The sequence below is a fragment of the Papaver somniferum genome, chromosome 4 (genome assembly GCF_003573695.1).
Source record: "Papaver somniferum cultivar HN1 chromosome 4, ASM357369v1, whole genome shotgun sequence".
NCBI classification, from domain to species: Eukaryota; Viridiplantae; Streptophyta; class Magnoliopsida; order Ranunculales; family Papaveraceae; genus Papaver; species Papaver somniferum.
Window position 1 is genome coordinate 115,266,239 of NC_039361.1, and position 12,189 is coordinate 115,278,427.

The window sequence follows — 12,189 nt, forward strand, 5'->3', positions numbered from 1 at the left end:
CTAAAAAAGAATACAAAAAGAAACGTATAAAAAGGAAAAATAAAATATAAAATGAAATGAAAAAACTGTACAAAATAAATATAAACCTAAAAATTAATCTAAAAACAAGTCCGCGTCGGCGGCGCCAAAAATTGATATGATTTAAATAATGTTGTAGTACATAAGATTCGAACTCTAAGACTTGTGAATATTAAATTTAAATATTTAATCAAAATAATAAACATATATACAAAATAATATAAAATAAAATAAAAACGAGAGTTACTGGGACTAGGATTCCACTGAATTCATAAGATAAGATTCAATTATTTATTCTCAATAATTATCGCTCAATAAATAAAATAACAACGACTCTGATTTTGCTAAAGTAGATTCTCAAAATATTAGTTATAAACCGTAAGCATGGGACATCAAACATTTAAGAAAGCATGACCTATCAAATAAAATAATAAATAATTAATTCAATATAAGTGCAAAAGTCATAAAAAGAATAAAATAAATTTACCCATGTATGAAATTCGGATTCCTCCGCCGACCCATTGTAGGGGTCTAGCTTTTCATGTTGAAAATAGGCTTAAAAGTTGATTTCATCGCTCAAAATGGTGTTTGCAAGAAAAAAAGGTATAAAGCAGTGTGTTTGTAACAAATACTCCCTCCGTTTCCGAAAAAGAGATACTTTCACTTTGGCCTATTTTTAGGCTAAAATGAAAAAGTGAAAGTATCTCTTTTCCAAAAATAGAGGGTAGATAATTGTTACGGAAACCACTGTTACACAGAAACACTAATAGACTGTTGCGAATTCGAGATAATTGTTACAGGAATTGTTACAAAGATAATGAATTTGAAAGTACAGGTAACAGTTTCTGCGACTATTTTTAACTGTTGTTCTGTGTTCTTCTTCTTCCTCCTCTCTGCAGCAATGGTGATTCTCTAAAACTAGATTCTGAACACTCTGTTCGATCCCCCAAAATCTCCATGCCCCCTCTTTGATATCCCACCAGACTTTATATACTCAACAGGGATCCAAATCTCGCAGCAATCAATCCCCAAATCTTCTCATTAACTCTCGGAAATAGTTCTATTTATTTATCTCATATACGTATTTACAGCTATTAAGTCTCCTTGTTTATATCCATCAAGGATTATTCTCTTAATTAGAATAATCCAACATTTTTTAGTTTAGTCCCCGAAGAAGTCAAACGTGCAGCAGACACACGCCATCTACCAGAAATATCACAGAGAAGAGCCGTGAGTATCTTTTTTTTCCTGTCTCACGTGACATTCTTTTTTTTTTTTTTATCTTATTACGTGTTCTGAATCTTCAAATCTCCCCCAATCAATGTAGAATACAGTATGAGGGTAATATCTTCTTCGTATCTTCCGAGATTAACACCAACATAGTCTCCGTATATCTTCAAACTCTGTTTTCTTTAACCGACGAAATCTTCCCTTTTCTTTCGAAAATAAAATTCTTACCAACCTTGTTGTGATGACACAGGATATTCCCAATTAATTATGCTCCAAAATCCCATGAAAATCTCTACCTGAATCTCGTGAAAAAGTTACCCAGAAACATACGATGCTGAAATTTTGAATAAGATTTTCCCGCCAATTTCTGTTCTTTCTATTTTCATTAATCGGTGATTATCCTTCCCAATTTTAACTGAATCAGAGAACATTACCGTCTTTATTTAGGTTCTAGGCACAAACCCATTTGATTTCATCCATTTAGTCTCACTCAAACACCTCCAAAATCGAAACCCAAATTCTGCTGCCATTTTTCCCGCCAAAACTGGAAATTCAAACAAAGAAGATGAAGGTGCCCCTTAACCAGCTGCTTGGGTGCGAAAATCAGGTGGGTACCCCTCATCAATTCAGGTTCCTCTTAACCAATAATGAGAGTCTGAATAACACGTGTCCTCCGGGTGCAAATAACATTTTTTCGAGCCAATTCTCCATAAGAGGTTATTCTTCCAAAAACATCTAAAACAAGTTTATTAGAGAAATAATGAGTCTGCACTTTCGTGCTTATCAACAGACATGACTCATCTTGGGATCTAGTAGAACTATCAGATTCATGATCAGACATGATTTTTGATATGATCTTCTTCTTCCTTTCTGTATTGATTCCTTGACAATTATTAACTCTTCGAGTTTCCTCCTTATTTACCTTTGTAATACTGCGAGTTATTTGAGGTATGCTCAAGGATTTAAATAAGAATTAATCAGGATTTCTCAATAAAAGGAAGAAAAGTTTCTCTTTAGAAGAGACAACTTTCGGACCGAAAATACAAAGAAATTTCTGAAAATATATAGAGAATAAATTTTGTTTCCTGTGTCTGATATTCTCATGTTGGAAGATTTATTAAAGTTCGAAATTTTTAAATAAATCCTAATATGGAAGATCATGATAAACATGAACATTATTTTAGACAAAATGGATTCGTAGTTTATCCAAAAATTGTCACAGATTTTCTGATATAAACACAAAAACATGTGCTCTCGTTTTATGTGCTTCCTCATCCTAAAAGTTATGAGCACGAACATGGATGAGAGTGCACATACTCCATACATTTAGGTTGTATCGGAATAAGCCTTATCATGCTTACACGAGTATCAGAAACATAGTTCATGTTTCTCTTTGGTAGTTTATGCCCAAAATATTTTCTCCCAAGAAGATGATCCTTCCTTAATCTAAAGATATGACCATGTGTACTGATGTGAGAATTTCCAGAGATATATAAATCTCTATTAATTCTATCAATGAGATTTTCATATGATTTTCTCATTCTAGGGATTTCCTTATTATGCACATCAGCTTGATTATCTGAAACAATTATTGGAAATCTTCCCTGATTGTTTCTTTCGGCAAAAATTATTTCCTTCCCTTTCTTCTGGAAGCATTTGATTGGAGAACTACCTTCATGTAAAGAAAGATTGTTTCGACATGAGTGAGGTGGAACCTTTTTACAGAAGTGATTATCAACTCTTTCATCTGATTCTTTTGAGTTGATTTTATCGAGATGGGGTATATTTTGTCTTTCTACTGAGGAATGATCTTTCAGTTTTTTTAAGACAAGAAACTTATTTTAACAACTTTATAACAGTATTTTGTAGAAGTATAAGTTTCCAGTCAAGTGACTGAAAGTTGTATTCCTTAAGATCTTCAAGATTTCGTTTGATCATCAGTAGTTGTAGAAGATGGTTCTTCATTCTCTTCTAACTTGATGTAGTTAGACAGACTACCATCATGATATGTTTCAGACGTGATCAAATAGGTTTTGTTATCACAATTTGTAAAAGTCGAGCAAGTACTTTTGGTTTCCTCATTAGAAGAAATTATAACAGAACCATTAGTCAGAGTCATAAGATGAACCTCTTGTTCCTGAGCAAGAGATTTACAAAGAGCTTCTACTTTAACAGTTGTTGATGGTGGATTTTAGTTCAGGGCTAAAATTGTAAAACCAATCTTTAATGTGTTGACATCCTGCAAAGGGTAAAGCCGTTTGATGAGTGATGAATACTTCTTCTCTTTATTTTATTCGTAGCAATTCAATAAATACACAAAATTCACCCAGAATGGTGCATGTAGCAACAATCCCAAATATTCTGTGAGTTTTAGCATTCTTAATTAATGCACGACTAGCCTAGTGTTTCCTATGTTGTTCCTAGCCGAGCTCTCATTATTAGCATGACATGACGACTGAGTGTTCACTCTCAGCAGAGTAACATGAATCTCCAAGTGCCAATTTTGAGACATGCACGAAATAACAGTACATGCTACTCTCTGACAAAGATAATTTGGAATCGATGCACTTTCAGCTCGACCGAACGCATTTAATTTCCTTAAGGAAAATCTGGACTGTCCATATCAGTCTCAGAAACGATCGCGACCACACAAGTTGGCCGCGCAATTTAACAAGCCTAGTCAAACCCTGACAAGAGTAGGCGATTGACGTGATGACCACCGGCGGGCCCGCTTATGCCCTAACCGGTCGAACATCACACGAACTCCTCCCAACACGTCAAACGCCAGCCTTAAAAAAGGGTGGTTGCGCTGCTTTGGAAGAAGCTCGACGAGCCTAGACTGTTCAAGGCAATCTTAAAATCATCACGACCGTCCAACTTCACCAGCCTGGTTGGACGGCTTAGATCATCCCGCGAATGATCAATGAAGCGCTAATGCACACATTGGCGGGCCCACTCTGTCCCTACCTGATCGACTTGCTTACGGCATGGTCATAACACCATGAACGTTTGCCCAAAACATGATGGGCGTGAGGCTTTTCAAGGGTCACGAAAATTCCACTAGCATCTTAAATTGATCTCAACCATCCAACTTAGCCAGCATATTTGGATGGCTTAGATCGCGCCTAGGACCATCAGGGAGGTGCAAATATATTCACCGTCAGCCCAACGTGGGCCCCACACGATCAACCTCTCCAAAGGAGAAGCATAGCTTTCCAAACCGATTGTCCAAAGTCACGCGTGCGTGACCGTTTTAAAACCCTAATTAGGGTTTGCGGCGCTACATAACTGTCGTAGTTCGATCACGTCCATCCATCTTCGCCAGCTTAAACAGAGGGTGTAGATATAGACTCAAGAGGTCCCAAGGATGTTGACGTGATCACCGTGGGCCCACCTATGTGTGTGACCGACCGGCCTGGGACAACCATGGCCGAGCGCCTCGAAACGCACTCCTAAATGTGGTATGTCACGCGACTTCCAAATCCTTTGCGGTAATTGATTTCTATCGCAAATCGATCACGACCACTCATCTTCTCCAGTCAACTTGAGTGGCCTAGATCAAGCCTTCATGGGACAGAGAGGTACAGACGTGCACAATAAAGGACCATCTCCATGCACGACCAATCGGTCCCACCAAAATTGGCGCCCATGAGTAGTTTCAGTCAAGTCAAAGAGGGATGCTTTCGTACCTCTTAGGAAACCTAGGATTCCATCAACGGTCGCAAATAAGTGCCGCAAACCATCTCGTACGTCCAACTTTGCTAGCTTGGTCGGACAGCTTAGGTTAAGAACTAGGCGGCCAATGAAACACCTCGATGATCACCGTCGGCCACTCTTCCACAGGGAGTGATCGACCAGGAGATAGCTCGCACATGCGGTCTCCAAACGATTACTCGAAGATGGTTGGGCGTGATGATATTTTAAGACAATCCGCGACTTATTCGGTTAAGGTTTAAAACAGCGATGCTTCATACATATTGATTATTTTTAATGCATTACATGCATCGAGCATACACGATATTTCATGAATATAAATTTCTTAAATAACTTAGTTATTTAACCTAATAGCATCACGTGTTATTTCTTGCGGCGGGTCCCACGACTCGACCCACTCACTCGAGACATCAAACATGTCACAAACTGGGGGATACTTACTGGGGTATTGGTCTGGCGGTTTACAGTGTGCGGCGTGCAACGCTCCCATATATAAGAACGTGTCAGGAGGCATGGACGGTTAAGATGATGAGGGAAGTGGGCTAAGACGTGATCGTGCAATCACCTACACGACCCCACTACTCCATCACTCAACTTCCTCCACTTCCTACGAAATGAGGGTTTGCACTCAATGACTTGTATAAATAGGTCCTTCTCCTATTTCCAAACAACACGAACAAACACAGAAAAACCAAGTGTTGTCATCAGTATCCAGAAAACACCAGAACAGATAGCTTTCATTGTGCAAGCCAGTTCATCATTCTGATACAAGTCATAAACAACCAACACCTTCATAATCTCAACACCTTCTTCGCTTCCCTCCCTAAGATCAACCCCGTCTCCTTCACTTTGTGACCGAAGCAAGTCTGGAACGACCATTTCCTGTTTTAGGCTATAATTGTATAGATTGATATCTCGAATCAAAATCACTCCCGTGTAGTGCATTTGTTTAGGGTTTAGATTCATTTCTCATCTGCACACACCCAAATTTATCAAAACCAGCAGAAACAGTTTTCACCCATAAACAATTGGAGACCACAGTGGGAGATTAATCTCTCGGTTGTGAAGTCAATTTCTTTAATACCCAATTCCGTTTGGTTGATTTCAAAATGGTTGGTATTAGGACTCCCCCAACAACTTCAAATCTTGGTCGAAGGTCCTCCAATGGAGATACCCCTCTTTCCGACGGTATATCTGATGGTGTAACCGGAAGAATCCCAACATTGATCGAATTAGCACGGATGCAGGAGGTTCACACGAAGAACATGGACCTGATCAAAGAAGCGACAAACGACATACTCGATCTCCTCATCAAGATGACATCAAATATGAGCGGTTCTCCTATCACAGAGATTTCTACACTAGGGACTGATCCTAGCAATGATCCTCCTCAAGTCAATAGTTTCATTATGAACCAGAGACCGGTGGATCAGGAAGCGACTTCTCTAGTGGAAAGTTTATGCGAACTTTTACATCTTTCGAATAACCAGCGGGCGTAGACGTTTGCTGCAATCAACCAGATAGCCTTGAACGTGCATTTAACTCCTTTGCGCCCAGAAGCCTCAAAAACATCAGACATTTCTGTGAATAATGTTACATTTACAGAAGAAGGCGTGATGGCGGAGGAAGGTCACAACCGGGCCCTACATGTTACTGCACGCATCAAGGACTCGGAGTTCAAGAGGGATCTCATCGACACGGGAGCGTCTTCGGATGTGATTACTCTCAAGACTCTCAGGACGGCTAAGGTTCGCCTACACAAGATTGTACGACATCCTACAACGATGACAGACTTCGAAGGAAACCAAACCAACACGTACGGGTATGTCAATCTGAATTTATCTGTAGGGCCCGTTCAATCAAAGGTGAAATTCGAAGTCATAGAAAAGGAGCAGAACTACCATATGATACTTGGGAGACTGTGGCTTCATGACAATAGGATTTTACCTTCGACGTATCACCAATGCCTGAAGACTATGCTGAATAAATAAGTCGTTCGTATTCCTGCATCGTTGTCTCCTTACGCACCGATATGTGGAGTGGAATTGTTTGAACCAAGAGAAGCTCCGCGGGAAGAAGCAGACAAAGTTCATTGCATCCGACTCCCCACGTGGGCGTCAATCCAAGAGGAGGACCGACTTGCATTATTGAGAGCTAAGCCCCACGATGCATCTTTCCTGACAAGGCGTTCTTCTTCATCTGGTGAAGCCACGACCCACGTTCACACTAAGAGGGAGCGAAATTTTATGGCAAGCCGTGATCTGAAAGGGAAAACTGTGTATTGACGCCGTTGTTAGCAATTATCAGGGGAGACTGTTGCCCAGCCTCTCCGCTCAGTGGAATGCTGCAACAACGACGAGCCACAGGAAGAGGTGCTAGATGCTCCATGACAGTTGCAAGACGGCACAAACTCCACGACTGATGAACTCGAAATCGTTAATATCGGGAATGAAGAATCTCTCAGGCCTATCTCCATCAGCTCAACTGTGTCCACGGATGAACGCACGAAGCTCGTGCAACTTCTCAAAGAATACCAGGACATATTCGCTTGGTCACCCATCATCTACATGTCATACGTGGATTCAAGCCGGTCAAACAGTCCCCGAGGAAGTTCAGGCACGAGGTGGAAGAGCAAATCAAGACTGAGATACAAAAGTTGCTAGCTGCTGGCTTCATTAAACTCATCCATCATCCGACCTGGTTGGATAATGTGGTTCCGATAAAAAAGAAGAACGGACAAATCAGGTGCTGCGTGGATTTCAGAGACTTGAACAGATGCTGCCCTAAAGATAATTTTCCCCTACCTAATATTGGAATGTTGGTAGATGCCACCAGCGGACACGACATGCTCTCCTTCATGGAAGGATATAGCGTGTACAATCAGATAAGGATGTACGAGCATGATGCAAGTAAGACAGCTTTTCGAACTCCTCTCGAAAATTTTTATTATACTGTAATGCCATTTGGTTTGAAGAATACCGATGCAACGTACCAACGCGCTATGACGGCAATCTTCCACGACATGATGCATAAGCAAGTTGAAGACTACATGGACGATATAATAGTCAAATCCAAAGCTCGGGTGGATCACACAGGAGTCGTACGGCTAGTGTTCAAAAGGTGCCGTGAATATAAATTAAAGATGATTCATTTGAAATGTGCTTTCGGAGTTTCTTCAGGCAAGTTCCTGGGATTCCAGGTAACTACTGAGGGGATCAAGGTGGACCCATACAAGACCTAAGCTATCCTCACAATGCCGCCGCCGCGAACTGTGAAGGATCTCCAAAGCTTCATGGGCAAGGTGAACTACATTCGACGTTTTATACCTGGTTTGCCCAGCTCGTTGCTTCATTCACCCCCTTGCTGAAGAAAAGAGCGAGTTTTATCTGGGTCGCACTACAACAGGAAGGGTTTCAGAAGATTCAACGGATATTGTCGTCTCCAGCGGTCATGAAGTCCCCTGTCCAAGAAAGACCGATGTGCCTCTACAGCGCCTTCAGTGATACCGTCGTCGGGGCTTTGCTCGCTCAGGAGGATGATGAGGGAGTCGAACATCCCATATATTATTTCAGTCGAATATTAAGAGATGCTGAACTCAGATATCCCAAAGCGGAAAAAGCATGCCTAGCCCTGATTCATTCCATTCAGAAGTTCAGACATTACCTGTTGTCCAACAAGGTGGTGCTTATATCTAAATCTGATGCTGCGAAGTTTTTATTTTCAAATCCGGTCTTGATGGGAAGGCCGGCCAACGACTTCTTCAAATGTCAGAGCGAGACATAACGTGTGCATCACCAAGGGCTATCAAAGGACAAGTCGTTGCAGATTTATTGGCAACATTCCCTGGAGAATGCACTACTGCACTACACGAGGATCTCCCTGGAGAATTTTCAGAGAGCTCCGCTGTCAAAGGAAAGGCATGGCTGCTGTATTTTGATGGATCCGCCACTCCTAGCAATAACACTGGAGGGGAAGCGTTGTCCTAGTGTCTCCAACTGGTGAAGTTTTCTCGTATTCCTTCAAGTTGGACTTTCAATGAACCAACAACTCAGTAGAGTATGAAGCCTATCTCATAGGACTGTCAATAGCCAAACAAGCAGGGGCCACTCACCTGGAGATAAGAGGTGACTCTAAGTTATTGGTTAATCAGATGAATGGAATGTATGCGTTGAAGGAGGTAACGCTGGCCCCTTATCGACCAGAGGCGCAAAGATTATTAAACTACTTTGCTGATGAAACCATAACCCATGTTGGTCGCAAAAAAAACATGCATGCCGATTGTTTAGCCACACTGGCATCCAAATTACAGTTCGAAGGTTTAGAAGAAACCCTGACGGTAAAGAGGAGGACGATGGAATCAACATGGCTTTCACAATGAAAATACACTGGGACCTGTAATTGGTGAACTCCTATCATTCAAGAACTCAGCGGCTCGCTTTTTCAAGGAAAGATCAGTCTCAAAACCCTGCAGAAATTCTTCATGCTTCATGGTATGCTATATCAAAACCCAGATGGCTCCCTATCAAGATGTGTCGGAGATGAAGAAGCGCATCTGCAGCTTAACTGCATTCACGATGAAATTTGTGGACTAACGTTGGTAGTAACGCTCTATCGACGTCTTCAACGCCTGGGCTATTACTGGCCAGAAATGGAAACCCAATCTCGGCTACTCCAAAAGACTTGCTCTAACTGTCAAACACCGCCACATCAATTGGAGATTTTCAGCATAAGTCATGCTGGGGAATGGAGAGAGCCGTATATTAGCTATCTCCGCGATGGAGTAACTCCTGCTAATCAAAAGGATGTTGTCAATATGAAACAAAAGGCGAAGCGATTTGTATTTCACGAAGGGATCCTGTATTGCAAAATCTTTGGAGGGGATTTGTTACGGTGCCTGGCCGAGGTAGAGATTCCAATTATGTTGAAGGAAATGCATGAAGGGGAACATCAAGGGAAGAGGAAACAGTTTCTGCAGATACACTAGAAATACTATTGGCCGACTATGGAGGATGATGCAGCTGCATTTTTTCAAAGTTGCCACAAATGTCAAATTCATGGGAACCTTGTTCACACACCTTCCACTCCTTTACACTCGATAAGCAGTCAACGACCATTTTATAGCTGGGGACTTGACATTATTGGGAAGATCAATCCGCCGTCATCGAAGCATCACGAGTATATCATAACCGGGATGAAATATTTCACCAAATGGGTTGAGGATATTCCTCTACAAGGGACTACAGGAGCAACGATTGCGGCTTTAATTAAAGAGGACATCATTTGTAGTTTTGGTGTGCCTAAACACATTATCACTGATAACGGCACCCCCTTCGCCAACAAACAGGTACGAGAGTTTCTTGAAGAATATGGGATTAAACAAGTCTTCTACACCATTTACTATCCTCAAGTAAATGGACAGGCTGAAAGCACCAACAGAACATTAATTCGGATTCTCAGTCGGACAGTACATGAAAACCCCAGAGAGTGGCACGAACAGTTACCGATGGCGCTATGGGCGTATCGGACGACACCTAGAAGTTCCATTGGGGTTTCTCCATATTCACTTGCTTACGGTGCGGACGCGATCCTCTCAGCAGAAATCAAGGTTCCGTCAGCCAGGATTGCAGCAGCAAGTGGGGTCCACTGGAACGAGGCTGAAGCATCTAACTCAAGAATCGTTGAGTTAGAGACTCTCGAGTCCCGAAGAATCAAGGCAGAGGAACGTACTTAAGTGTACAGAAATAGGGTCTCCAGGGCGTATGACAAGACTGTGAAGCCACGTGTTTTTAAAGTAGGAGATCTAGTCTTGAAGACGGCCAAGCACATCCAGCAAGACATGTTTGCGCCAAAGTTCTCTCCGAAATAGGAAGGTCCCTACGTGATCACCAAGGCTTACAATACCGGCTACTACAAGATCATTAAGGTGGATGACGGCAAGTTAGAAGCAGTCATTAACGGAAAATGGCTCAAGGCATACCATGCTTGATCGTTGTCCCGCTACTGTCCCGTGACATGACGATACATGCATCTTTCATTACACATTTGAATTATCAACTTGTTCAAAAAAAAAATGACATGGAAATTAACAATAAGGAGGCACGACTTAGAAGAGGCCATCCAGCAGATTGTAGTTCTTGAGAGCATCATCTTCAGACTATTTTGGTATCTCTCCGTCCTATTCTTCAAGTTTTGAACTGCCTGCTCCACCTTCTCTGATTCCACAGCCAGGGCCTTCTCCTCCTCCAAGATAGCTTTTGCAGCAGGAACTACATTCACAAAGATACCAGCTCGATCAACCTTGATGATGTCAAGACGCTTTCGCAACCAGCCTACGTTGAACTCCATGGATTCGCAGGTAGATACCATGTTCTACCACTTTTCAAGATTTGATTCAGTAACGTTGCGAATAGAGATGTTCTCCATCTCAGGAATCATGGGAAGAAGGCAGTTTACCGTGGTGATCAAAGCAGATGAACAGTGCCGAACTACGTTCCTGGTTGCGATGTGGCCATACTTTCTCCATACCTTTGTATACAAAGGCACAAACTCCTTCCGCACTAAGAATCCACCGACAGCTCGGTAGCTGGAAGATAGGCATTTCATGTGGATATCGAATGAAAGACCCGTGTTGGGGTATTCATAAGATGAGATACCCAGATCATCATCTTCAAGGTCTGCAGGGGTAGGTACGTTTGAGTTTGAAGGAAGAGGACTAGTTAAGTCATCATCGTCGATAGCCGTCACACATATTCCAGTTGGGTATCTCTGCAAAAAAAGGGGGGATTATTCTCCTGATCATGAAGAACAAGCAACTATTCGGAAAAGAAAAGGAAAAGAAGAACGAACCGATATGATCTTCTTAACTCGTAGAACACGAGCAGGGGATTCATCATTAAGCTGAGGTTCACACTAAGATGCAGGTCGTGCACGTTTAGCAAAAGACCCTGGATAGTATGAAGAAGACGATCTACTGTTGTTTGACATGATGGAGTTTCTGCAAGAAAATCCTATCGCAAAACAGTAAAAAGTGGTTCAAAATCCCTGCATATACATATATGTCGAGGAAACCCTAAAGGAAGACTAAAAACGGCTGCGGCGAGGTATACCCGATGGATAAGGATTCAACACCGACCCCAAGTCGTGCTTTCTTCCAAACCCTAATCAAGATCGGAAAGGACGTTGGATATTTAAAAAAGGAACGGTTTGACCAGCCTCGGACGTTTGATG